The 25474-nt window shown below is 44.0% G+C and overlaps 1 pseudogene; it reads right to left on the bottom strand.

Moving 5' to 3' along the window:
• LOC109908451 (syndetin-like) overlaps nt 1-25474 on the bottom strand; it is a 349878-nt pseudogene that overhangs the window by 162259 nt on the left and 162145 nt on the right.

The following is a 25474-nucleotide window of genomic DNA, read 5'->3' as shown; positions in this document are numbered from 1 at the left end:
ACCTCCATCTTAATAACAGAAACATATTCCACCCCCATCCTCGTAGCAGTAACAGTGTCATTCTTAATAACAGAAACATATTCCACCCCCATCCTCGTAGCAGTAACAGTGTCATTCTTAATAACAGAAACATATTCCACCCCCATCCTAGTAGCAGTAACAGTGTCATTCTTAATAACAGAAACATATTCCACCCCCATCCTAGTAGCAGTAACAGTGTCATTCTTAATAACAGAAACATATTCCACCCCCATCCTAGTAGCAGTAACAGTGTCATTCTTAATAACAGAAACATATTCCACCCCCATCCTAGTAGCAGTAACAGTATCATTCTTAATAACAGAAACATATTCCACCCCCATCCTCGTAGCAGTAACAGTGTCATTCTTAATAACAGAAACATATTCCACCCCCATCCTCGTAGCAGTAACAGTGTCATCTTTGCTTTCCCACGCCGTCATACTAACAGGAATTTTCCAAACCCGTGCAAACAGTAATGCTGGCATTCAACCACATTAGCCATCATGTTACTGATGAGCCCCACGGCCATACCCTCCTCATTAGCGAGTGTTTCCTCTGTAGGTGATGTGATGACAGGAACAGAACAGAGGAGAAAGACAGACGTTACAGCCATTTTCATGTTGTCATTCAGACTTTGACACTAAAGAGGTCACAATGCCTTTCTCTGCCAGCCAGGCAGCCAGCCTATCCCCAGGCAGCCAGCCTATCCCCAGGCAGCACAACAGAGAGAGAAGAAGGGAAGGACAGAGGAGGGGGGAACTGACTTAGATCTGAAGACTTGTTGTATATGAGGGAATGTTGCCTGTCCTCTGCAGTCAAGGCTGTGAGTAAGTGGCTGACTGCGTGTAGTAGGTGACTGACTGCGTGTAGTAGGTGGCTGACTGCGTGTAGTAGGTGGCTGACTGCGTGTAGTAGGTAGCTGACTGCGTGTAGTAGGTGGCTGACTGCGTGTAGTAGGTGGCTGACTGCGTGTAGTAGGTGGCTGACTGCGTGTAGTAGGTGGCTGACTGCGTGTAGTAGGTGGCTGACTGCGTGTAGTAGGTGGCTGACTGCGTAGGTGGCTGACTGCGTAGGTGACTGACTGCGTAGGTGACTGACTGCGTGTAGTAGGTGACTGACTGCGTGTAGTAGGTGACTGACTGCGTGTAGTAGGTGGCTGACTGCATGTAGTAGGTGGCTGACTGCGTGTAGTAGGTGGCTGACTGCGTGTAGTAGGTGGCTGACTGCATGTAGTAGGTGGCTGACTGCGTGTAGTAGGTGGCTGACTGCGTGTAGTAGGTGGCTGACTGCGTGTAGTAGGTGGCTGACTGCATGTAGTAGGTGACTGACTGCATGTAGTAGGTGACTGACTGCGTGTAGTAGGTGGCTGACTGCGTGTAGTAGGTGGCTGACTGCGTGTAGTAGGTGGCTGACTGCGTGTAGTAGGTGGCTGACTGCGTGTAGTAGGTGGCTGACTGCGTGTAGTAGGTGGCTGACTGCGTGTAGTAGGTGGCTGACTGCGTGTAGTAGGTGGCTGACTGCGTGTAGTAGGTGGCTGACTGTGTTTTGTCTCTCTGCATAGACCCCAATATGCGATAAAAACATGTAACAAATTGCTGCAATGCATTTGACAAGACTCCATTGACGTAACACAATTGACGTAACACCCTCCATATGAAATTACATATAGTAGACTACAACACATCAACTGTTCTGAGGCACCACAAGAAGCCACACAGTTAGGAAACTCTGGAGGATTCAACTGTTGAGACACCACACAGTGAGGAAACTTGATGAATTAACTGTTCTGAGACACCACAAGAAGCCACACAGTTAGGATACTCTGGAGGATTCAACTGTTGAGACACCACACAGTGAGGAAACATGATGAATTAACTGTTCTGAGACACCACAAGAAGCCACATAGTGAGGAAACTGTAGATGACAGCGGAGCTGAGATTCACAATGTGTTTGTGACGGAGAGGTCAGGCTCAGGACTGTCGCTCTGCATCTCCTAACTATCCCTCACACAGACGGAGAAGGAACATGTTTTGATTATTTGACATAACTCGTTGAGGGTAGGCCTCCCGTTTGCATCCAAACAGTCCCTGTCATTAGTCAACCCTATGTCTGCTGAGGAAAGTGATTTCATCTAAGCTTTGTCTCAAATGGCACCCGTGTGTGTGTGTGTCTGATATGGTGTGTATTGATGTGTGTGTGTCTGATACGGTGTGTATTGATGTGTGTGTGTCTGATATGGTGTGTATTGATGTGTGTGTGTCTGATATGGTGTGTATTGATGTGTGTGTATGTGTGTGTCTGATATGGTGTGTATTGATGTGTGTGTGTGTGTGTGTCTGATATGGTGTGTATTGATGTGTGTGTGTGTGTGTGTCTGATATGGTGTGTATTGATGTGTATGTGTCTGATATGGTGTGTATTGATATGTGTGTGACTGACATGATGTGTATTGATATGTGTGTGTAATGATGTGTGTGTGTCTGATATGGTGTGTATTGATGTGTGTGTGTCTGATATGGTGTGTATTATTGGGAAAGGGATATACCTAGTCAGTTGTACAACTGAATATATTCAACTGAAATGTGTATTCCGCATTTAACCCAACCCCTCTGAATCAGAGAGGTGCGGGAGGCTGTCTTAATCGACATCCACGTCATCGGCGCCCGGGGAACAGTGGGTTAACTGTCTTGCTCATGGACAGATTTTTACCTTGTCAGCTTGGGAATTCGATCCAGGAACCTTTCGGTTACTGGTCTAATGCTCCTACCCGCCGGGCTCCCTGCCGCATCGGTGTGCGTGTTTGATATGGTATTGATGAGTGTGTACATTAAGCAGTGAAGGACGATGGTGGTCTGTGCCTGATTGGCTACAGTACATGCATCTCAAGAGGAAGTATAATACATGGAGTATTTGGAGGATCAACATTGAATTCCACTGACAGAAAGTGGTTGAGCTTGAGATGACCTTGAACTTTGTGGGATGCGTCTGAGTGAGGTCACTTCCAACCCCTACAGTTCTAAAGGGCAATTTCATCACACAACCACAGCAGTGGGAAAATGCACCCAAACACAGCAAGCAAGGATAAATGGAGAAGAAAAAGACCTTGCTGGCAAGAAGTTAACTTCAGCCTGAGACAAGGTACCTCAAAAGGCTAAACTACGTATTTTGTACGAGCAGCATAAGGTTTGAACACTCCACCACTACCCTCCTTAGAGACCACTGGCATGGATCAAAAAGAGAAGAAAAACTAAAGGATAATCTAGATGAAGACATAGGTTGGACAGGCTTCGTCTTTTGGAGTGACATCTATTCTCTCCTGGTACTGGCCACTATTACTCCTGTTCACATGTAAAGTATACACTGAGTATACAAAACATTAGGAAGATCTGCTCTTTCCATGATATAGACCGGCCAGGTGAATCCAGATGAAAGCCATGATCCCTTATTGATGTCTTAAATCCACTTCAATCAGTGTAGATGAAGGGGAGACAGGTTCAAATTCTTAAAGAGTCTATTGACGCACCTGCGCGTCAATCTAAGTTTATCTGTCAATCTGTCAATTTAAGCTAGAGATATATTTTTGCATTGGATGCATCTCAATCCACTATCTTTTTGCATTGGATGCATCTCAATCCACTGTATCTATGTCGGCCTTCCGCACCTGAGGTGAAAGGTGACAGAGCTAGAGCAGTGTTTGTCAGACCACGATCAGTCTTTTCACGAAATCGTCTGTAGCGTCCAAACAGTTTGGCCTAGAAACTAATATGACTCCACTGTGGAAAGGGGAGACTCTCATGAACACGATGGCACTCTCAGTTTTGCTTTGACCCCCACAAGTGCCACAGGACTCCTCTGAATGTAACCCATACAAATAAATAAAGTATGGAGGTAGTTCTGCGCCAACAAAAATTAGGGGGTAAATGTGTTCTAAGAAAAACAAGAATATTTCCTGAGATTTCTTATATCTCCAAGATATAGGACAGACACTTCAACACTTTATTCCTTATGAGTGACGCAGCGGTCTAAGGCACTGCATCTCAGTGCAAGAGGCGTCATTACAGTCCCTGGTTCGAATACAGGCTGTATCACATCCGGCCATGATTGTGAGTCCCATAGGGCAGCGCACAATTGGCCCAGCGCCGTCCGGGTCTGGCCGGTATAGGCCGTCATTGTAAATAAAAATGTGTTCTTAACCGACTTGCCGAGTTAAACGTTAAAAAAATCTCATAAATGAATGTGTTATTCAATGCGTTTCTATGGGCTATAGTAGTTGGCCAAATTCAATATTTCCCCAAAAAATGTCTTATCCCTCCATATGTTAGCTTAGTAGTACACCCCTGTTCTGAGAGCAAAAGGGGTCCCCAATGTTTAGTACACTGTGTATATTACCACAAGTATATAACCATCAGTATTTATATACTCGTGCTACCAGTCACTTTCCAGCCCTGTTTACATGTATACAGTGCCTTGCGAAAGTATTCGGCCCCCTTGAACTTTGCGACCTTTTGCCACATTTCAGGCTTCAAACATAAAGATATACAACTGTATTTTTTTGTGAAGAATCAACAACAAGTGGGACACAATCATGAAGTGGTACGACATTTCTAGGATATTTCAAACTTTTTTAACAAATCAAAAACTGAAAAATTGGGCGTGCAAAATTATTCAGCCCCCTTAAGTTAATACTTTGTAGCGCCACCTTTTGCTGCGATTACAGCTGTAAGTCGCTTGGGGTATGTCTATCAGTTTTGCACATCGAGAGACTGAAATTTTTTCCCATTCCTCCTTGCAAAACAGCTCGAGCTCAGTGAGGTTGGATGGAGAGCATTTGTGAACAGCAGTTTTCAGTTCTTTCCACAGATTCTCGATTGGATTCAGGTCTGGACTTTGACTTGGCCATTCTAACACCTGGATATGTTTATTTTTGAACCATTCCATTGTAGATTTTGCTTTATGTTTTGGATCATTGTCTTGTTGGAAGACAAATCTCCGTCCCAGTCTCAGGTCTTTTGCAGACTCCATCAGGTTTTCTTCCAGAATGGTCCTGTATTTGGCTCCATCCATCTTCCCATCAATTTTAACCATCTTCCCTGTCCCTGCTGAAGAAAAGCAGGCCCAAACCATGATGCTGCCACCACCATGTTTGACAGTGGGGATGGTGTGTTGCTTTTACACCAAACATAACGTTTTGCATTGTTGCCAAAAAGTTCAATTTTGGTTTCGTCTGACCAGAGCACCTTCTTCCACATGTTTGGTGTGTCTCCCAGGTGGCTTGTGGCAAACTTTAAACGACACTTTTTATGGATATCTTTAAGAAATGGCTTTCTTCTTGCCACTCTTCCATAAAGGCCAGATTTGTGCAATATACGACTGATTGTTGTCCTATGGACAGAGACTCCCACCTCAGCTGTAGATCTCTGCAGTTCATCCAGAGTGATCATGGGCCTCTTGGCTGCATCTCTGATCAGTCTTCTCCTTGTATGAGCTGAAAGTTTAGAGGGACAGCCAGGTCTTGGTAGATTTGCAGTGGTCTGATACTCCTTCCATTTCAATATTATCGCTTGCACAGTGCTCCTTGGGATGTTTAAAGCTTGGGAAGTCTTTTTGTATCCAAATCCGGCTTTAAACTTCTTCACAACAGTATCTCGGACCTGCCTGGTGTGTTCCTTGTTCTTCATGATGCTCTCTGCGCTTTTAACGGACCTCTGAGACTATCACAGTGCAGGTGCATTTATACGGAGACTTGATTACACACAGGTGGATTGTATTTATCATCATTAGTCATTTAGGTCAACATTGGATCATTCAGAGATCCTCACTGAACTTCTGGAGAGAGTTTGCTGCACTGAAAGTAAAGGGGCTGAATAATTTTGCACGACCAATTTTTCAGTTTTTGATTTGTTAAAAAAGTTTGAAATATCCAATAAATGTTGTTCCACTTCATGATTGTGTCCCACTTGTTGATTCTTCACAAAAAAATGCAGTTTTATGTCTTTATGTTTGAAGCCTGAAATGTGGCAAAAGGTCGCAAAGTTCAAGGGGGCCGAATACTTTCGCAAGGCACTGTATCCACCTATCACACACACGCCACCATGCACCCACCCGTCACTGTTAATTATTATTATTATTATTTATCCTGCTACCAGTCAATTTCTCCTAATCCCCCTCCTACATTTCCATATCTACCTCAAACTACTCCAGTATCCCTGCACATTGTACCTGTGGTATTAGCACGGACCCTGCATATAGCTTCCTCTTTTATTTATTGTATCTTCTTTATTATATATAATTTACTATGAGTTATTATTTAGATATTGATTTATGCACTGTTGGGGTTAGAGCTTGCAAGTTAAGCATTTTACTGTACTTGTGTCACGTCCTGACCTTAGTTCCTTTTTTATGTCTCTATTTGGTTTGGTCAGGGTGTGAGTTGGGTGGGCAATCTATGTTCTTTATTTCTATGTTTTGTGTTTCTATGTGTTGGTTCCCAATCAGGGACAGCTGTCTATCGTTGTCTCTGATAAGGAATCATACTTAGGCAGCCTGTTTTGCCACCTTAGGTTGTGGGATGTTGTTTTTTTGTTAGCTCTGTGTAGCCTTCAGAATGTGACGGTCGTTGTTCTTGTGTTGTTTTGTTTGGTGTTCGGATTAAATAAAGAATCATGAACACGTACCATGCTGCACCTTGGTCCACTTCTTCTGATGAGCGTGACACCCCTGCCCTTCTTCTTCCCAGAGAGATATTTGTTCCTGTCTGCGAGGTAAACTGAGGACCCATCTGGCTGTACAGACTCAGACAGTATATCCCTAGAGAGCCATGCTTCCGTGAAACAGACTGTTACAATCCCTAATGTCTCTTTGGAAGGAAATACTCCCTCTGAGCTCATCAACTTTATTATTCAGTAACTGAACATTAGCGAGTAATATACTCTGAAGCGGTGGGTGGTGTGCGCACCTCCTGAGTCGGACTAGAAGTCCACTCAGAGTACCTTTTTTCCACCATCTGTGTTTAGGATCAGCCTCTGGAATCAGTTCAATTGCCCTGGGGGGTACGAACAAAGGATCAGACTATTATTCCTGGTCGTAATGCTGGTAATGCTGGTGAGTTACCACCGCTCTGATATCCAAAAGTTCTACTTGGCTGTATGTCATAACACAAATAAATTCCTGGACTAATCATTTAAGAAATAACACATAAAAATCCAAATAGAATCTAAGTTTCCTAAGAGATAGAACCACGGCAGCCCTATTCATCAGCTCCATTTTTGTTTTCAAACTAGAGATTTCGTGGCTAATTGAGGTAAGATAATAATTCTGCTCAGAATATGTGTGTATAACCTACACATTGACACATCCAGCCCAAAGCAGAAGATTTAAAAAAATACAAAGTTCCAGAGCTTGTCTTTAACAAGTGAGCAAGAAGGGAGATTAGCTCTTCTGACTGTCTGGGAGATGTAGAGAAAAGGTTAATGCTACTAATGGGAACAGGGGAGGGAGGAAAGAGGAGAGGAGCCCGATGAGGAGGGTGATGTAACCGTGCAAAGACTTAAATGGTTAGATAAAGTAGTTCTAGGTTACTTTCTATCCAGGTTGGGCCTCAGTTTGACACCAGCATAATATGAATTAATATAGTGATAGAAGTCATTGCAATGTTCTCCAGAAAAATATCACAGCAGGGTCAAATCAGTTAAACTTGGACAAGGAAAAATGTGGGAAGTGAGTGAGGTGTGATGAAACAGCATCCAGGGGCTTTCATTGTGTTACTGTTACACATTTCAAAATTGCAAACAGATATCCTCCCCCGACAACGGAAAGGAAGGATGCCAGAAAACAACCAGCCAACGTCTCACAGACTACAGCACAAAGTTCCAAGATGTAGTTTCGCCAAGTAATTCAACAAGATAAAACTGTGACAAGGAGCCTTGAGAAACCTGGAAGGTCTCTAGTCAAATCTTAGCCAGCCAAAACGTAATTTAAACACCCATTTAAAACGAAATGTTGTTATTTAAGCAATAAGGCACTGGGGGTGTGGTATACGGCCAATATACCACGGCTAAGGGCTGTTCTTAAGCACGACGCAACGCGGAGTGCCTGGACACAGCCCGTAGCCGTTGTATGGTGACCATATACAACAAACTCCAGAGATTCCTTATTGCTATTATAAACTGGTTACCAACGTAATTAGAGCAGTGAAATGCCATTTTTTTGTCATACCCATGGAATACGGTCTGATATACCATGGCTGTCAGTCGGTCAGCTTTCAGGGCCCGAACCACCCAGTTTATAATTCATCTTTTGACCTGGCAACCACATTTACCTCATCATCACGTTGGAAGCGACGAAGATGACGTTGGAGTGTGAAAACACACAACAAAGCTGGTCACAGGCCAGGGAAAGCAATTTACCTGCTGATAGGCCCGGCAAATGAAGGAGAGAAGCCGCCTTAACAAATACAGAGGTTAGTAGCAGAGGCAATGGAAGGCAATGGGAGGCGTAATTGTCCATTTTCGCCCCAGGGATTGCTGTATTATTTAATGTCTCAGACACACATAATTAGCCAAGCAATCATGTACATGAAAATGCCTAAATGATCAGGATCAGAAGGAACTGGTGTAGCTACGTATCAATGACGGCATCTGTTACACTAAATATGGAGTCACTTTTGGTCTGAATCAAGGAAGGCAGTTGTCCAAGTTAGGCCTTAATATATCATAGTCACACCAAGAAATAACACAAAAAAAACTGAACATGTTGTGAGAAATCCTATGCTATTAAGACATTTAAAAATATATATATATATTTGACCTTTATTTAACTAGGCAAGTCAGTTAAAGAACAAATTCTTATTTTCAATGACGGCCTAGTGGGTTAACTGCCTTGGTCCGGGGCAGAACAACAGATTTTTACCTTGTCAGCTCAGGGATTCAATCTTGCAACCTTTCGGTTAATAGTCCAACGCTCTAACCACTAGGCTACTTGTCACCACATCATAAGCCAATCACAAATGACCGTAAAAAAAACAACTGGTTCACCAACAGCAAACGTTACTAGTTCATCGATCTTGACTTCATTTTATGTTGGTTTCATCTTAGAATGAGGTGAAGCTGTACCCGTGTCAAGGCCCCCTCTGTCCTGGATTGAGTGTATGTTTAGCGTGGAAGTTCTAAGCGAAAGGTCAATATGAAGGGTTCCAGTCAGTGCTGTGAGCTTGTAACCAATCCACTAACATCAGCCATTTATCCTCTCACCACCGAGGACCTGTCCGAGCTGATCGAATATGACACTGGGTGAGCTAAGGCTGCAAATTCAATTTGGCAAGATGGGAGGGAACCCTTCGCCCATATTCAATTTAGAAACAACTTCCCTTTATTGAGTGGTGACAATAATTACTGATACATCATGGTGACAGGTTCATTATAGCAGCTGTGGTGACGCTCCGTGGAGGTGATGCAGGCTGCGTACCGAATAACACCCTATTCCCTGAATAGGGGCTCTGGTTAAAAGCAGGGCACTTTATCTGGAATAGGGTGCCACTTGGGATGCATATGCAGCGTTGCAGCCATCAAGGGACCTTTAAATTATTTTCTCCAATGACAGAGAGGAGCCTGGCGGTCATGCAGGGCGCCCGGTAGAACGTGTTGGGGACAAGGACACACCGCACAGTCTGACAAATTAAGGCCAGCATGTGAATCACTCTTCTTAAGGCTTTGGTATACACAGAGATGTATACCCACTTATAAGAACACACAAACCGAATACACACACACGCACCAAACACACACACACACACACACACACACACACACACACACACACACACACACACACACCCTTTACGTAGAGGAAGGGTGAAAGCGTATGCAGAGTGAGGACACCTTCACTTAGAGGGTAGTAGAGGACAGCCAATCACACCCACTGATATGACAGCACCTCTTGATGGATGGCCCCGCCTCCTCTGATTAGCACTGAATGTTCCTTCACTCACAGAACAAGGAGATATGCTTAACTAAGGTTTGGAACCTGGAGACTTGAAGGGCGCGTTCCAAACGGAAACCTATTCCCTATTTAGTACACTACACAGGGAATAGGACGCCATTTGGATCTCAGCCGAAGTTTTAACGGCACCAGTGATCAGGGGATAAAGGCATTACCGTGGTCCTATTTGTCATCGCCCATTTCTTCATCAATCCAATGAACTGAAGGGGGAAATTAAACCCCTTTTCCACAGAGAAAGGACAAGTTCCGCATCTGAGCCAAAACTACTATTGATTGAAAAAGTATTTGAAAATGCAAACTAATAGGAAGGAACAGAAAACTTTGCTAAATGATACAACTGAAACTTTATCGCCATTGAAACAGAGCCAATGGTTGTTTGTCCCAGACTTGGATACCTTAGTAAGGTGATAAGTAGTGATGACAAGCTGGAAGTTTCTTGCTTATCCCAACATACACTCATCTTGGACTGCCTTTGTGGTCTCAAATGATCTAGCTACCTGCATCTCTCTGGCTCATAGTTATACACACTACCAGTCAAACGTTTGGACACACCTACTCATTCAAGGGTTTTTCTTTCTTTGTTCTATTTTATACATTGTAGAATAATAGTGAAGACATCAGAACTATGAAATAACACATAGAATAATGTAGTAATGAAAATAGTGTTAAACAAATCCAAATATGTTTTAGATTCTTCAAAGTAGTCACCCTTTACCTTGATGACATCTTTGCACACTCTTGGCATTCTTTCAACCAGCTTCACCTGGAATCCTTTTCCAACAGTCTTGAAGGAGTTCCCACATATGCTGAACACTTATTGGCTGATTTTCCTTCACTGTGTGGTCCAACTCATCCCAAACTATCTCAATTGGGTTGAGGTCGACTGATTGTGGAGGCCAGGTCATCTGATGCAGCACTAAATCACTCTCCAAGTGCGACTGAAATGTTCTGGATTGACTGACCTTCTTGTCTTTAAAGTAATGATGGACTGTCATTTCTCTTTGCTTTGAGCTGTTCTTGCCATAATATGGACTTGGTCTTTTACCAAATTTGGCTATCTTCTGCATCTTTTGTATACCACCCCTACCTTGTCACAACACAACTGATTGGCTCAAACGCATTGAGAAGGAAAGAAATTCCACAAATGAACTTTTAACAAGGCACACATGTTAATTGAAATGCATTCCAGGTGACTACCTCATGAAGCTGGTTGAGAGAATGCCAAGAGTGTGCAAAGCTGTCATCAAGGCAAAAGGGTGGCTACTTTGATGAATCCCAAATATAAAATATTTGAGTAGGTGTATATATAAATACACCTTCTGCCTTTTCAGCTGATAGGCCATTTGCTTAGCTACCTTGTAATAACATGTAAATCTCTCTGAGCGATTCACTATGGCCTGTTTTGGAGACCATAGCAGTATTGCACTTGATAACCCTGTTTGATTGTGATGGGGGGGTTGGGTTTCTCAGAAAAGTAGAACACTCCAAACGTCATTCATTTGATCTAATCTAAATATCATGTAAACAATGCGTGGTCCTCCCTGTGGCTGTACGGAATCATCCTTAATATATACATGAATAATACATAATTAACTCCTAACAGGGGGTGAGCACTGAGGGACATGATGTTGTCTGTAATTAGGATACATCCATATTTTTCTCTTACAAATATCAATCAAAACAGCGCTTAAATTGAAATTAACATGATAATGGAATGGAAATGTACTGTATATTTACAGGTTTAAATATCACAGTTTATCTCCATTTATCTCCATCGTGTGGATCTAATCATCTAATCATTAGATTAATCATTAGAAACATTAGATTCAAGAGGTCTTTGGAGGGCTCGGTGACTTTTCAAAGTCAGCAGTGTGTTGGCGTCAACAAAGCACAAGCACCTATCACTTTCAGGCTTGGTTGGTTCAATGACCTTCTACATGGACAGCCTGAAAGAGGGAGCCACTGAAGCAACACTAGAAAACAAATTCCACTTGACTATCAACACACTGGTAAGTGCGGCGACAAATTCAACCTCAATTACCCATACCATCATGCCAATGTGTGCTGTGTGGGCTGTGCAAATGCAGCGCTGCGCATTCACAACCATTTTCGTTATATGAGGTGGGCAGACGAGAAGGCAGTACCGTAGCTCTGCTCTCTACAAAGGGCAAATGCAATACTTACAAATCCATCAATCGCTGTGATCAGGGGATAAGGCATCATGGTCCTACTCGTCATCGCCCATTTCCTTAATTAATCCAACAGACAGAAGGAGGAAATGAAACGCCTTTTCCACAGAGAAAAGGACAAGTTCTGCATTTGAGTGAAAGCTACTGCTGATTGACAGAGTATTTGAAAAGGCAAACTAATAGGAAGAAATTGTCACGCGTGCTCCCGCTCTCCCTCTGGCGCTCAGGCTGCCATTATTACACACACCTGTCACCATCATTACGAGCAGCTGCACAATATGGGACTCACCTGGACTCCTTTGATGATTGACTTCCCTATTTCTGTCTGCTCCTCACTTTGTTCCCGGTGTCAGCATTAATGTCGTTATGTGTTCATGTCCAGACACTGTCCTGTCCTATGAGTGTTGCTAATTAAATGTTCACTCCCTGTACTTGCTTCTCGTCTACCAGCGTCGAACGTTACAGAAATAGAGACACTTTACTCAACAATAAACCTGAAACAGTAGCTCTGCTCTCTATAAAGGTCAAATGCAATACTTAGAAATCAAATCCAAATCCAGATTTACGTCTGTGGGACAGTAATGGGGGTGGCCGGTAGTTTAGCGGTTAAACGCGATTAACCCCCCCAAAAATCACTGATTTGAAACCCCGAGCCAACAAGGTGGAAAAATCTGCCGTTCTGCCCTTGAGCCAAGCAGTTAACCCCCACCACCCCCTAAACTGCTCCCCTGGATGTCCATTAAGGCAGCCCCACGCATCTCTCTGATTCAGAGGGGTTGGCTTAAATGCGGAAGGCACATTTAGGTTGAACTCATTCAAATCAAATCAAATCAAATTTATTTATATAGCCCTTCGTACATCAGCTGATATCTCAAAGTGCTGTACAGAAACCCAGCCTAAAACCCCAAACAGCAAGCAATGCAGGTGGAGAAGCACGGTGGCTAGGAAAAACTCCCTAGAAAGGCCAATACCTAGGAAGAAACCTAGAGAGGAACCAGGCTATGTGGGGTGGCCAGTCCTCTTCTGGCTGTGCCGGGTGGAGATTATAACAGAACATGGTCAAGATGTTCAATGTTCATAAATGACCAGCATGGTCGAATAATAATAAGGCAGAACAGTTGAAACTAGAGCAGCAGCACAGTCAGGTGGAAGTTGAAACTGGAGCAGCAGCATGGCCAGGTAGACTGGGGACAGCAAGGAGTCATCATGTCAGGTAGTCCTGGGGCATGGTCCTAGGGCTCAGGTCAGTTGAAACTGGAACAGCAGCATGGCCAGGTGGACTGGGGACAGCAAGGAGTCATCATGTCAGGTAGTCCTGGGGCATGGTCCTAGGGCTCAGGTCCTCCGAGAGAGAGAAAGAAAGAGAGAAGGAGAGAATTAGAGAACGCACACTTAGATTCACACAGGACACCGAATAGGACAGGAGAAGTACTCCAGATATAACAAACTGACCCCAGCCCCCCGACACAAACTACTGCAGCATAAATACTGGAGGCTGAGACAGGAGGGGTCAGGAGACACTGTGGCCCCATCCGAGGACTCATTCAGAACTCATTCAGTTGCGCAACTAACTACTGTAGTTATCCCCTTTTCCCTAATGAAAGTCAACTCCCCTTTATTTTTTATATATTTCTGTACACAATCAGCTTAAATTGATTTAGGGGTGGCTAATAAAAAGTGTCTAGCTTCTAAGAACTTCTAGAGGACGAGAGGAAACTACGGCAGCAGAAATGCAAGACGAACTGAACTGAACTGTACAACGTGAAGGTGAGGGCGGCTAAAGAAGGGATCTTTATTATATGGAATGTTCCAGGCGTTTAGGTGTATTAAGCCTAAGGCAATCAGGGCCTTAGGTGTAATAAGCCTAAGGGAATCAGGGCTTTAGGTGTATTAAGCCTAAGGGAATCAGGGCTGTAGGTGTATTAAGCCTAAGGTAATCAGGGCTTTAGGTGTAATAAGCCTAAGGGAATCAGGGCTTTAGGTGTAATAAGCCTAAGGGAATCAGGGCTTTAGGTGTAATAAGCCTAAGGGAATCAGGGCTTTAGGTGTAATAAGCCTAAGGGAATCAGGGCTTTAGGTGTATTAAGCCTAAGGCAATCAGGGCTTTAGGTGTAATAAGCCTAAGGGAATCAGGGCTTTAGGTGTATTAAGCCTAAGGGAATCAGGGCTTTAGGTGTATTAAGCCTAAGGTAATCAGGGCTTTAGGTGTAATAAGCCTAAGGGAATCAGGGCTTTAGGTGTAATAAGCCTAAGGGAATCAGGGCTTTAGGTGTAATAAGCCTAAGGGAATCAGGGCTTTAGGTGTATTAAGCCTAAGGGAATCAGGGCTTTAGGTGTATTAAGCCTAAGGTAATCAGGGCTTTAGGTGTAATAAGCCTAAGGGAATCAGGGCTTTAGGTGTATTAAGCCTAAGGTAATCAGGGCTTTAGGTGTAATAAGCCTAAGGTAATCAGGGCTTTAGGTGTAATAAGCCTAAGGCAATCAGGGCTTTAGGTGTAATAAGCCTAAGGGAATCAGGGCTTTAGGTGTATTAAGCCTAAGGTAATCAGGGCTTTAGGTGTAATAAGCCTAAGGGAATCAGGGCTTTAGGTGTATTAAGCCTAAGGTAATCAGGGCTTTAGGTGTAATAAGCCTAAGGGAATCAGGGCTTTAGGTGTAATAAGCCTAAGGTAATCAGGGCTTTAGGTGTAATAAGCCTAAGGCAATGAGGGCTTTAGGTGTAATAAGCCTAAGGCAATCAGGGCTTTAGGTGTAATAAGCCTAAGGGAATCAGGGCTTTAGGTGTAATAAGCCTAAGGGAATCAGGGCTTTAGGTGTAATACACCTAAGGCAATCAGGGCTTTAGGTGTAATAAGCCTAAGGGAATCAGGGTTTTAGGTGTAATAAGCCTAAGGCAATCAGGGCTTTAGGTGTAATAAGCCTAAGGCAATCAGGGCTTTAGGTGTAATAAGCCTAAGGCAATTAGGGCTTTAGGTGTAATAAGCCTAAGGCAATCAGGGCTTTAGGTGTAATAAGCCTAAGGCAATCAGGGCTTTAGGTGTAATAAGCCTAAGGGAATCAGGGCTTTAGGTGTAATAAGCCTAAGGTAATCAGGGCTTTAGGTGTAATAAGCCTAAGGTAATCAGGGCTTTAGGTGTAATAAGCCTAAGGGAATCAGGGCTTTAGGTGTATTAAGCCTAAGGGAATCAGGGCTTTAGGTGTAATAAGCCTAAGGGAATCAGGGCTTTAGGTGTAATAAGCCTAAGGGAATCAGGGCTTTAGGTGTAATAAGCCTAAGGGAATCAGGGCTTTAGGTGTAATAAGCCTAAGGGAATCAGGGCTTTAGGTGTAATAAGCCTAAGGGAATCAGGGCTTTAGGTGTAATAAGCCTAAGGGAATCAGAGCTTTAGGTGTAATAAGCTTAAGGGAATCAGGGCTTTAGGTGTAATACACCTAAGGGAATCAGGGCTTTAGGTGTATTAAGCCTAAAGGAATCAGGGTTTTAGGTGTAATAAGCCTAAGGGAATCAGGGCTTTAGGTGTAATAAGCCTAGGGGAATCAGGGCTTTAGGTGTAATAAGCCTAAGGGAATCAGGGCTTTAGGTGTAATAAGCCTAAGGGAATCAGGGCTTTAGGTGTAATAAGCCTAAGGGAATCAGGGCTTTAGGTGTAATAAGCCTAAGGGAATCAGGGCTTTAGGTGTAATAAGCCTAAGGGAATCAGGGCTTTAGGTGTAATAAGCCTAAGGGAATCAGGGCTTTAGGTGTAATAAGCCTAAGGGAATCAGGGCTTTGGGTGTATTAAGCCTAAGGGAATCAGGGCTTTAGGTGTAATAAGCCTAAGGGAATCAGGGCTTTAGGTGTATTAAGCCTAAGGGAATCAGGGCTTTAGGTGTATTGGGCCTAAGGGAATCAGGGCTTTAGGTGTGTTAAGAATAAGGGAATCAGGGCTATAGAAGTACAAGAGGTTAGAGGGTGGACAGTGAATAAGGGCTTTAGTGGTTGCTTGCCTGAATTAAAGGGGAGGGGACCGTGCAACGCTGAATTAAAGGGGAGGGGCTATTGGTCAGCCAAAGGCCTCGTGTTGTGCTGAATTAAGGGGATGGGCAAGATATTGGTGGGACAGGTGTACCTGTGGCGGTTGCGGAGTCCTCCTTGTCACGCTCCTCGTGCCACTGCATGGTCCGGTGATAGCTGAGCATCACCTCCCATAATGCCTTGCACAGGTCGCTCAGGCAGGGGAAGTAGCTGTCTGGAGTGATGCGGATGACACAGAAAAGATGGAGACAAAAATGGAAAAAGAGAGTGGGAGGGAGAGAGAGATTAAGTGGGAGAGAAAAAGAGAGCGGGAGAGAAAGAGAGGTGTTGGATACACTTCCTGTGAGGTCACAATGAAGAAATTATGTGATTGCCAGACATCAATTATTAGCCCAGCACCTAAAGATGTACGTATGCTCACAACCATTTCTGTGGAGTTATTTTTGACCACAGGACTTGATGTGTAGCCTATAAGGGTGGGTTTGTTTAACACCCAAACAGCCAGAGGCCAGAAAAGGATGAAATATGCCACTGAACGTAATTGGCCACAAATTTCTACTGATCATCCATAATCAAGGAGAACTTTGATATATAACAGTCCAAATAACAGTCATTTACAGCAGAGAAATGTTGATGTCTGGCTGAAACTCTTCTCCTATCCATCCTGTTGGTCTTGCTTAAGCCTGATTTGTAGCCTTCCAGTTGACATTCAAGGACTCACATCTGAGGAGAAACTTCATCTCAGTGCTCCTTTAATCAGTCAGTAGCATAATGAATAGACCTCACCAAAGAGAACAGTGGAACAGCTAACTGTCATCGCAGAAGATGTCATTCAAATTAGGATGGGGTTGTATGTGAAGAGGTAGGCTACTGGCAGGCAGACAGGCAGGTAGACAGGCGCTTATCTTCAAACCTTCTTGCAGCCAGAGAGAACAGGCTGTGTGTTTTTCTTTTTCTGACCCACAGACACCGATGGTTCAGTAATGAACCTGAAACTATTACATCGACGACAACGTCGAACACTATTAAATTCCTTGTGCCTGACCCCAAAAAAATAAAAGTCCAAAGAAATGTATTATATTGTACATAGACCTTTAGTAGGCCCATCAAAACATGACCTGCCTCTTGTGGCACAATTTCAGGCACAAAGCAATCTAGTAATACTTTTTGGCCAACCTCAACATAGCAGCTAGCATCGTTATAACTCTCTATGGCTGGCATTGAGAGGCTCGCCCCATCAAGCCCAGCGGTGCACAGAGCTCCGAGGCTACATACCTCGTGGCCTGACACAGATCAAGGAACATTTCTCCAGCCATAGTTTTCAACACCGTCAGAGACTAAAGAGTCATCATTGCATTCTGTAAGGAGTCTGCTGCCGCTCACCAGAAGCTCTATGATTCCAACTGTTTTAAACATAGCTCTGCGTGTGAGACCTCCTGTTCCCTCTACCAGGCAGCTGTAAATTACCGACAGCAAGCCACGCACACCAGGGCTTTCTGCAGGGGCAAACAGTGCATAGCAACACTGACCCTGGCTGTGGGAAAGCTAACAGGAGCGAAGGGTTACGGATCAATTTATGTATTGCAGCCGTCTCTCTTTCCCCTCTCAGAGTTTACCGCCAGCCTGTAAATTAGAGGAAGCCAGGGTTCAGGCTGCCAGACCCACCCGGCTGCCAGACCCACCCGGCTGCCAAACTCTTTCTCCGAGTGCCTCTGGGTGAGAGAATTCACAATCGCAAACAGCGAGTCGAGTGAATGATATCATTCAGTGACCCCACCCCATGAGTTTGGTTAAATGTTAAAATAAAAAATAAAAATGATGATGAAACCGAGGGGAAGGTAATACTAACATAGAGCCCTCTGAGCCCTCTGAGCCTCCTGACTGGCATAGCGGTCTAAGGCACTGCATTGCAGTGCTAAAGGCGTCACTACAGATCCGGGTTCGATCCCGGTCTTTGTCGCAGTCAGACGCAACCCGGGAAACCCATGAGGCAGTGCACAATTGGCCCAGCGTCGTCCGGGTTAGGGAAATGTTTGGCCGGCCGGGATGTCCTTGTCCCATCGCGCTCTAGCGACTCCTGTGGTGCGCCGGGCACATGCACGCTGACACGGTTGCCAGTTGGATGGTGTTTCCTCCGACACATTGGTGTGGCTTCATGTTTCGCTTGACTTGACCCGACCAGGGTCTCTAGTGACACCTCTAGCACTGAGATGCAGTGCCTTAGACTGCTGCGCCACTCGGGAGCCCCATCTCATCCAAAATATATTCTATTGGGTTTTATCAGCAACAAAGTTCAGATACGCTATGGTGTTCATTGCTCAATTGGTTTCAAAGGACCAAATGTGCATCCCCAATCCAGTACACCACTACCACCAGCCTGTACCGTTGACACCAGGCAGGATGGGGCCATGGACTCATGTTGTTTACACCAAATTCTGACTCTGCCATCAGCATGACACAATAGGAACTGGGATTCGTTGGACAAGGCAATGTTTTTCCACTCCTCATTTGTCCAATGTTGGTGATTGCGTGCCCACTGGAGTCACTTTTTCTTGTTTTTAACTGATGGAACCTGGTGTGGTCTTCTGCTGCAATAGCCCATCCGTGACAAAGATCAACTAGTTGTGCGTTTCGAGATGCCGTTCTGCACACCACAGTTGTACTGCACCGCTATTTGTCTGTTTGTGGCCAGTCTGTTAGCTTGCACGATTCTCAGTAATCCACAGACATTGTTGTGCGTGAAAAGCCCAGAAGGCCAGCCGTTTCTAAGATACTGGATGCAGCTCGCCTTGCACCGATGATCAAACCACAAGCAAAGAGGCTTAGGTCACTCGTTTTGCCCATTCTAACATTCAATGGAACATTAACTGAATGCCTCGATGCCCGTCTGCCTGCTTTATATAGCAAGCCACGAACATGTGACTAGGACTGTGGCGGTTATTACATTTTGTCAGACAGTTACTGTCATGCAAAAGACTGCTGGTCTCACCGTAATTGACCGTTAATTAACAAACACGTTTAGAATCTTTAGGCATCCAAGCATACAAGATGCATACAAGCCACTGACGCGCGCCTTGGCAATGTCTACTGTACATTTAAAAAGTCTCATAAATAATGAGATCAATCAATTGAATGTAGACCATCACAATAAATCCAATATTTATTTTAGTCAGGTCTAAAGAAACATTATGATACAAAGAAGAACAGAATGAGTTGGCCTACTGTATGTTATCTGACTATGCTCAATGCTCCATGTAGGCTTGTACATTTAGCTGACAAGATATGCTTATAAGTCCCATGCCAGTCTTTTATATTATATGATTTTATAGTAAGAAGAATATAATTTAACCTAGCTGAATAAAATACAAAGGATATTTTTCCCATTCCGGAGAGAATGTGCATATGAAGTTGCTATTTTGAGCGTAAAAGTAAACATAAATATGCTAGATTTAGAATTATTAGGCAACTTAGATGCGAATGATACAAGCCTAAGAATGTGTTAGAAATCAGAACATAATAGGCTGCATGGTGCAACTAAAGGCTATTGATGATTTGAGAAAGTCACAAAAAAAGCTTGAGCTCTGTTCCTTGCCTCAGGCTGCACAGCTGTTCTCTCATCAAGTGATCTTATTTTCACCCGACTATTCTCAATGAATCTTTACTAATATGTCAAATGTGTTTAGATTTAGAATGTATCAAATGGGCAGGAACAGGGGCAGGGGAAAATAGATGTCATCTGTATGTGCTGGAATGATGAAGGGATGCACCCCTATAAAACTTTTCCCAGTGCAGGATACTCATTAGCAATGAGTTGCTCAGTTGGTAAAACCTCTCACATTAACATTCAACAACAGTCACTGGGACAATTAGCTGAGTAGTTAAACCACAATAAACAGACACGAAGCAGCTTAACTATAGTCCTCCCGAAGTGTAGAATAAACCCTTCTAAAAAATAAATCCCCCCCAAAAAAGACAACAGACAAATTATTCTGATGGGAAAATATTTTTTAGATTTACACAAACACTGGTTTCATGGGGGAAATGGTCACATGACTATGTCTCACACATGGACTATTTAAAAGTCACCTACGAACAAGCCACCCAGCACATGGGGTGTATTCACAGGGAACCAAATGGAAGCAAAACGGGGAGGGACTAATGTAAACTTGTCCAATAAGAAACACTTGTTTTAGCTGCAAAAACGTTTGTTGCAAAGTGTTTTGCTACAGTTTGTCCTGGCTGCCCTTACCAATAACCTAGTATGGCATCATGTGATGCAATCAGTGAGTTTGTGGATGTTGACGCTGTCTGTCCCCTCGTGAGATGTTTGAGATGGAGCTAATATCAGACAACACAGAGCCTAATAGAGGAGCAGCTATAGCAGCCTAAAACAATCACGCCTCAGTACACACAATATCACACAGACACACACAGCTGACTGCTAGATCCATTTCATCTCAGCCAATTCCATATCTTTCTAATGCCTGCCACCATACTTAGAAGCAATAACAGTGTGTCACTGATGTGTCAAGCATTCCTTTACTGTGGGATATTATGAGAATTTTGCTATTATTGGAGACAAAAACGGGTTAATCCCAAGACAATATGTCACCAATAATACTTCCAGATTTCAAAAGCAATGATTCAGTGCCTTTCATACCCCTTGACTTATTCCACCTTTTGTTGTGTTACAGACTGAATCTAAAATGGATTAAATAAATACAAATCTCACCCATCTACACACAATACCCCATAATGACAAAGTGAAAACATGTTTTTAGAAATCTTTGCAAATGTATTGAGAATGAAATACAGACATATTTAATTTACATAAGTATTCACACCCCTGAGTCAATACTTTGTAGAGCTATCTTTGGTGGCGACTACAGCTTTGAGTCGTCTGGATTTTGGTATTTTCTTCCTCACAGATTTTCTCAAGCTCTGTTAAGTTAGATGGGGAGTGGCGGTGAACAGCAATCTTCAAGTCTTTCCACAGATTTTCAATGGGATTCAAGTCTGGGCTTTGGCTGGGTCACAAGGACTTTCACATTCTTGTTCTGAAGCCATTCCAGTGTTGCTTTGGCTGTGTGCTTGGGATCATTGTCTTGTTGGAACGTAAATCTTCGCCCCTGTCTAAGGTTGTTTCCACTCTGAAGTAGGTTCTCATCAAGGATTTTCCTGTATTTGGCTCCATTCAATGTTCCCTCTAACCTTACCAGTCTCCCAGTCCGTGCCGCTGAAAAGCATCCCCATAGCATGATGCAGCCACCACGCTTCAAGGTAGGGATCGTGTTAGACAGGTGATAAGCTGTGCCTGGTTTTATCCAGACAGCGCTATGCATTCAGACCCAAGACTTACATTTTTGTCTCATCAGTCAACAAGATCTGTTGCCTTATGCTCCCAGAGTCTTTCACGTGCCTTTTTGCAAAACTCCAGCCGTGCTGTCACGTGTCTTTCTTTCAGGAGTGGCTTCCGTCTGGTCACTCTCCCAGATTGGTGAAGTGCTATAGAGTCTTTCTGGCATATTCTCCAATCTCAGCCAAGGAACTCTGTAGTTCTGTCAGAGTGGTTATTGAGTTCTTGGTCACCTCCCTGACCAAGGTTCTTCTTGCCCAGTTTCTCAGTTTGGTTGGACAGCCAGCTCTAGGCAGTCTGGGTAGTTCCATATTCTTTCAATTTCCCAATCATGGAGACCACTGTGTCCTTGGAAACGTTCAACACACTCTAGAAACTGTTTTATACCCTTCCCAGATATATGCCTCATCACAATTCTACAGTGTCTCGGAGATCTACAGACAGTTCCTTGAACTTAATGGTATAGTTTCTGCTCTGACATGCACTGTCAACTGTGGGACCTTATATAGGCAGGTGTGTTCCTTTCTAAATAATGTCCAATCAACTGAATTGGCCACAGGTGGACTCCAATCAAGTTGCAGCGACATCAAGGGACGATCAAAGGAAATTGGATGCACCGGAGTTCAATTTGGAGCATCATAGCAAAGAGGTGTGAATACTTATGTAAATGAGATATTTCTGTGTTTGTAACGCAACAAGATGTGGAATAAGTCCAGGGGTATGAATACTTTCAGAAGGCACTGTGTACCATGTTTAATATCTCAGATTGAGGAGACAAAAGTAAATTGCCTCCCCCATCCAACCCCAGTGGCTACCTGTTATCAAAGTGTTAAATTAGTGATCCACATCCTAGAGGACTATCAATGGTCCAGCCCTGCCATTTGATGGTGATGCTCTCCTGCTATGGTAGGAAATATCACAGCACATTGCCAGGCAACTGGGACTAGTTGGCAGGAGAAAGGGGTCGCAGGGCCTCTTTGATCTTTAGTAGGTCTTCCTTCCAAGCCCCCCCAGGGGGTTAGCCTCAGCCGGGCAGACCAGAGGAACAGCCAGCTGGACACACACGGACACTACACCTGCTCCAGGTAAGGTCCCAGCTGGGTGTTTTATCTCCAGAGAGTATTCTCTACACCGCCAGAGGGCAGGTTGGATTGGATGTATGGAGAGGCACTGGAGTCCGATCACTGGATCATTCAGACAGAGAGCTGAGTACAGTGTTTTGGGGCGGCTAGGGTCGGAGGGAGATGAGGTGGCTTAAATTCCTTTCCTTTTTTTAGCTGATTCACTTCCATTTTGAGATGTGATCATTGTGCTTTCCCAAACTGCAGAGGATGGAAAAAAAACGGCACCCTGCCTACTGCCTACTAGTCAGCAATCTGCAGATCTGCCGAGCCAGCAAAGCACAACATCATCTCCTCCTCCTTCTCCTTCATCAAATTGCAGCTAGCCTTCTCAAGGACAATACAACACATTCATTCAGTCCCGGTGGCAACACTGGCAGGCCACTGCACTGCCCACACCTCAGTTACAATGATGTTTCACGACAAAATCAAACTATGTCAGAAGCTGGTGGCATGTCTTGTGGGGTATGCATGGTGTCTGAGACGTTTTGACAAGCTGTGTGCACCGAGGTGTCTGTTTAAACTACTAGCACACAGCTTGTCACAGCTTCTTACAAAAACAATTAGTGATGAAGTCAATCTTTCCTCCACTTTGAGCCATGAGAGATTTACAGTCATGGCCAAAAGTGTTGAGAATGACACAAATATTAATTTACACAAAGTCTGCTGCCTCAGTGTTTAGATATTTTTGTCAGATGTTACTATGGAATACTGAAGTATAATTACATGCATTTCATAAGTGTCAAAGGCTTTTATTGACAATTACATGAAGTTGATGCAAAGAGTCAATATTTGCAGTGTTGACCTTTCTTTTTCAAGACCGCTGCAATCCGCCCTGTCATGCTGTCAATTAACTTCTGGGCCACACCCTGACTGATGGCAGCCCATTATTGCATAATCAATGCTTGGAGTTTGTCAGAATTTGTGGGTTTTGTTTGTCCACCCGCCTCTTGAGGATTGACTACAAGTTCTCAATGGGATTAAGGTCTGGGGAGTTTCCTGGCCATGGACCCAAAATATCTATGTTTTTTTCCCCGAGCCACTTAGTTATCACTTTTGCCTTATGGCAGGGTGCTCCATCATGCTGGAAAAGGCATTGTTCGCCACCAAACTGTTCCTGGGTGGTTGGGAGAAGTTGCCCTCGGAGGATGTGTTGGTACTATTCTTTATTCATTTGGGGAGGCAGGGTAGCCTAGTGGTTAGAGTGTTGGACTAGTAACCGGAAGGTTGCAAGTTCAAACCCCCGAGCTGACAAGGTACAAATCTGTCGTTCTGCCCCTGAACAGGCAGTTAACCCACTGTTCCTAGGCCGTAAATGAAAATAAGAATTTGTTCTTAACTGACTTGCCTAGTTAAATAAAGGTAAAAAAGAAATGGCTGTGTTCTTAGGCAAAATTGTGAGTGAGCCCACTCCCTTGGCTGAGAAGCAACCCGACACATGAATGGTCTCAGGATGCTTTACTGTTGGCATGACACAGGACTGATGGTAGTGATTCATCAGAGAAAAAATGACATTGCAGAATATCAGTCTGTCCCTGATGTTTTTCCTGGAGAGAAGTGGCTTCTTTGCTGCCCTTCTTGACACCAGGCCATCCTTCCAAAAGTCTTCGCCTCACTGTGCGTGCAGATGCACTCACACCTGCCTGCTGCCATTCCTGAGCAAGCTCTGTAATGGTGGTGCCCCGATCCCGCAGCTGAAACAACTTTAGGAGACGGTCCTGGCGCTTCCTGGACTTTCTTGGGTGCCCTGAAGCCTTCTTCACAACAATTGAACCGCTCTCCTTGAAGTTCTTGATGATCCGATAAATGGTTGATTTAGGTGCAATCTTACTGGCAGCAATATCCTTGCCTGTGAAGCCCTTTTTGTGCAAAGCAATGATGACGGCACGTGTTTCCTTGCAGGTAACCATGATCGACAGAGGAAGAACAATGACTCCAAGCACCACCCTCCTTTTGAAGCTTCCAGTCTGTTATTCAAACTCAATCAGCATGACAGAGTGATCTCCAGCCTTGTCCTCGTCAACACTCACACCTGTGTTAACGAGAGAATCACTGACATGATGTCAGCTGGTCCTTTTGTGGCAGGGCTGAAATGCAGTGGAAATGTTTTTGGGGGATTCAGTTCATTTGCATGGCAAAGAGGGACTTTGCAATTAATTGCAATTCATCTGATCACTCTTCATAACATTCTGGAGTATATGCAAATTGCCATCTTACAAACTGAGGCAGCAGACTTGGTGAAAATTAATATTTGTGTCATTCTCAACACTTTAGGCCACGACTGTACATGCATATTATTAATGTTAGCTCTCTGTGTACATTTATTGGCTAGCTGTGCTGCCCTGTTCTGCCCTGTTGTTGAAACAAAAACACTTGTGTCATTTACCAAGACAACTTCTCTGAGTACAAAAAAAATCATAGTACCATGGTCTTAAACAAACCATCAGTCATTCCTGGCTATATGACTTGCAAGGAGGGCACACAACTGACCATTACAGAAAGGCCTTATAGAGTATGATGCTCAGAGCGGGTGACCATGTGTGGCAGCGTGACACAGCGGTAGTGCTCCAGCATGGAGGGCTTTCATGTTCAGCCACCATGCACGATGCTTCTCTTTCTCTGCTTGTGCCACTGATTACAGTATAGAAGGCTACATGCAGACTGAGCAACTGTCTCCTTTTCATTGGTTTAATTCACACTTCACTGTGTTAATCAGCAAATGCCGCTCTTTCTTCCACGTCTCTCTTCTGCTCTCAGTGATCATTGGTGCATCTCT

The sequence above is a fragment of the Oncorhynchus kisutch genome, linkage group LG17 (genome assembly GCF_002021735.2).
Source record: "Oncorhynchus kisutch isolate 150728-3 linkage group LG17, Okis_V2, whole genome shotgun sequence".
NCBI classification, from domain to species: Eukaryota; Metazoa; Chordata; class Actinopteri; order Salmoniformes; family Salmonidae; genus Oncorhynchus; species Oncorhynchus kisutch.
This window is presented reverse-complemented; position numbering and strand designations above follow the sequence as displayed.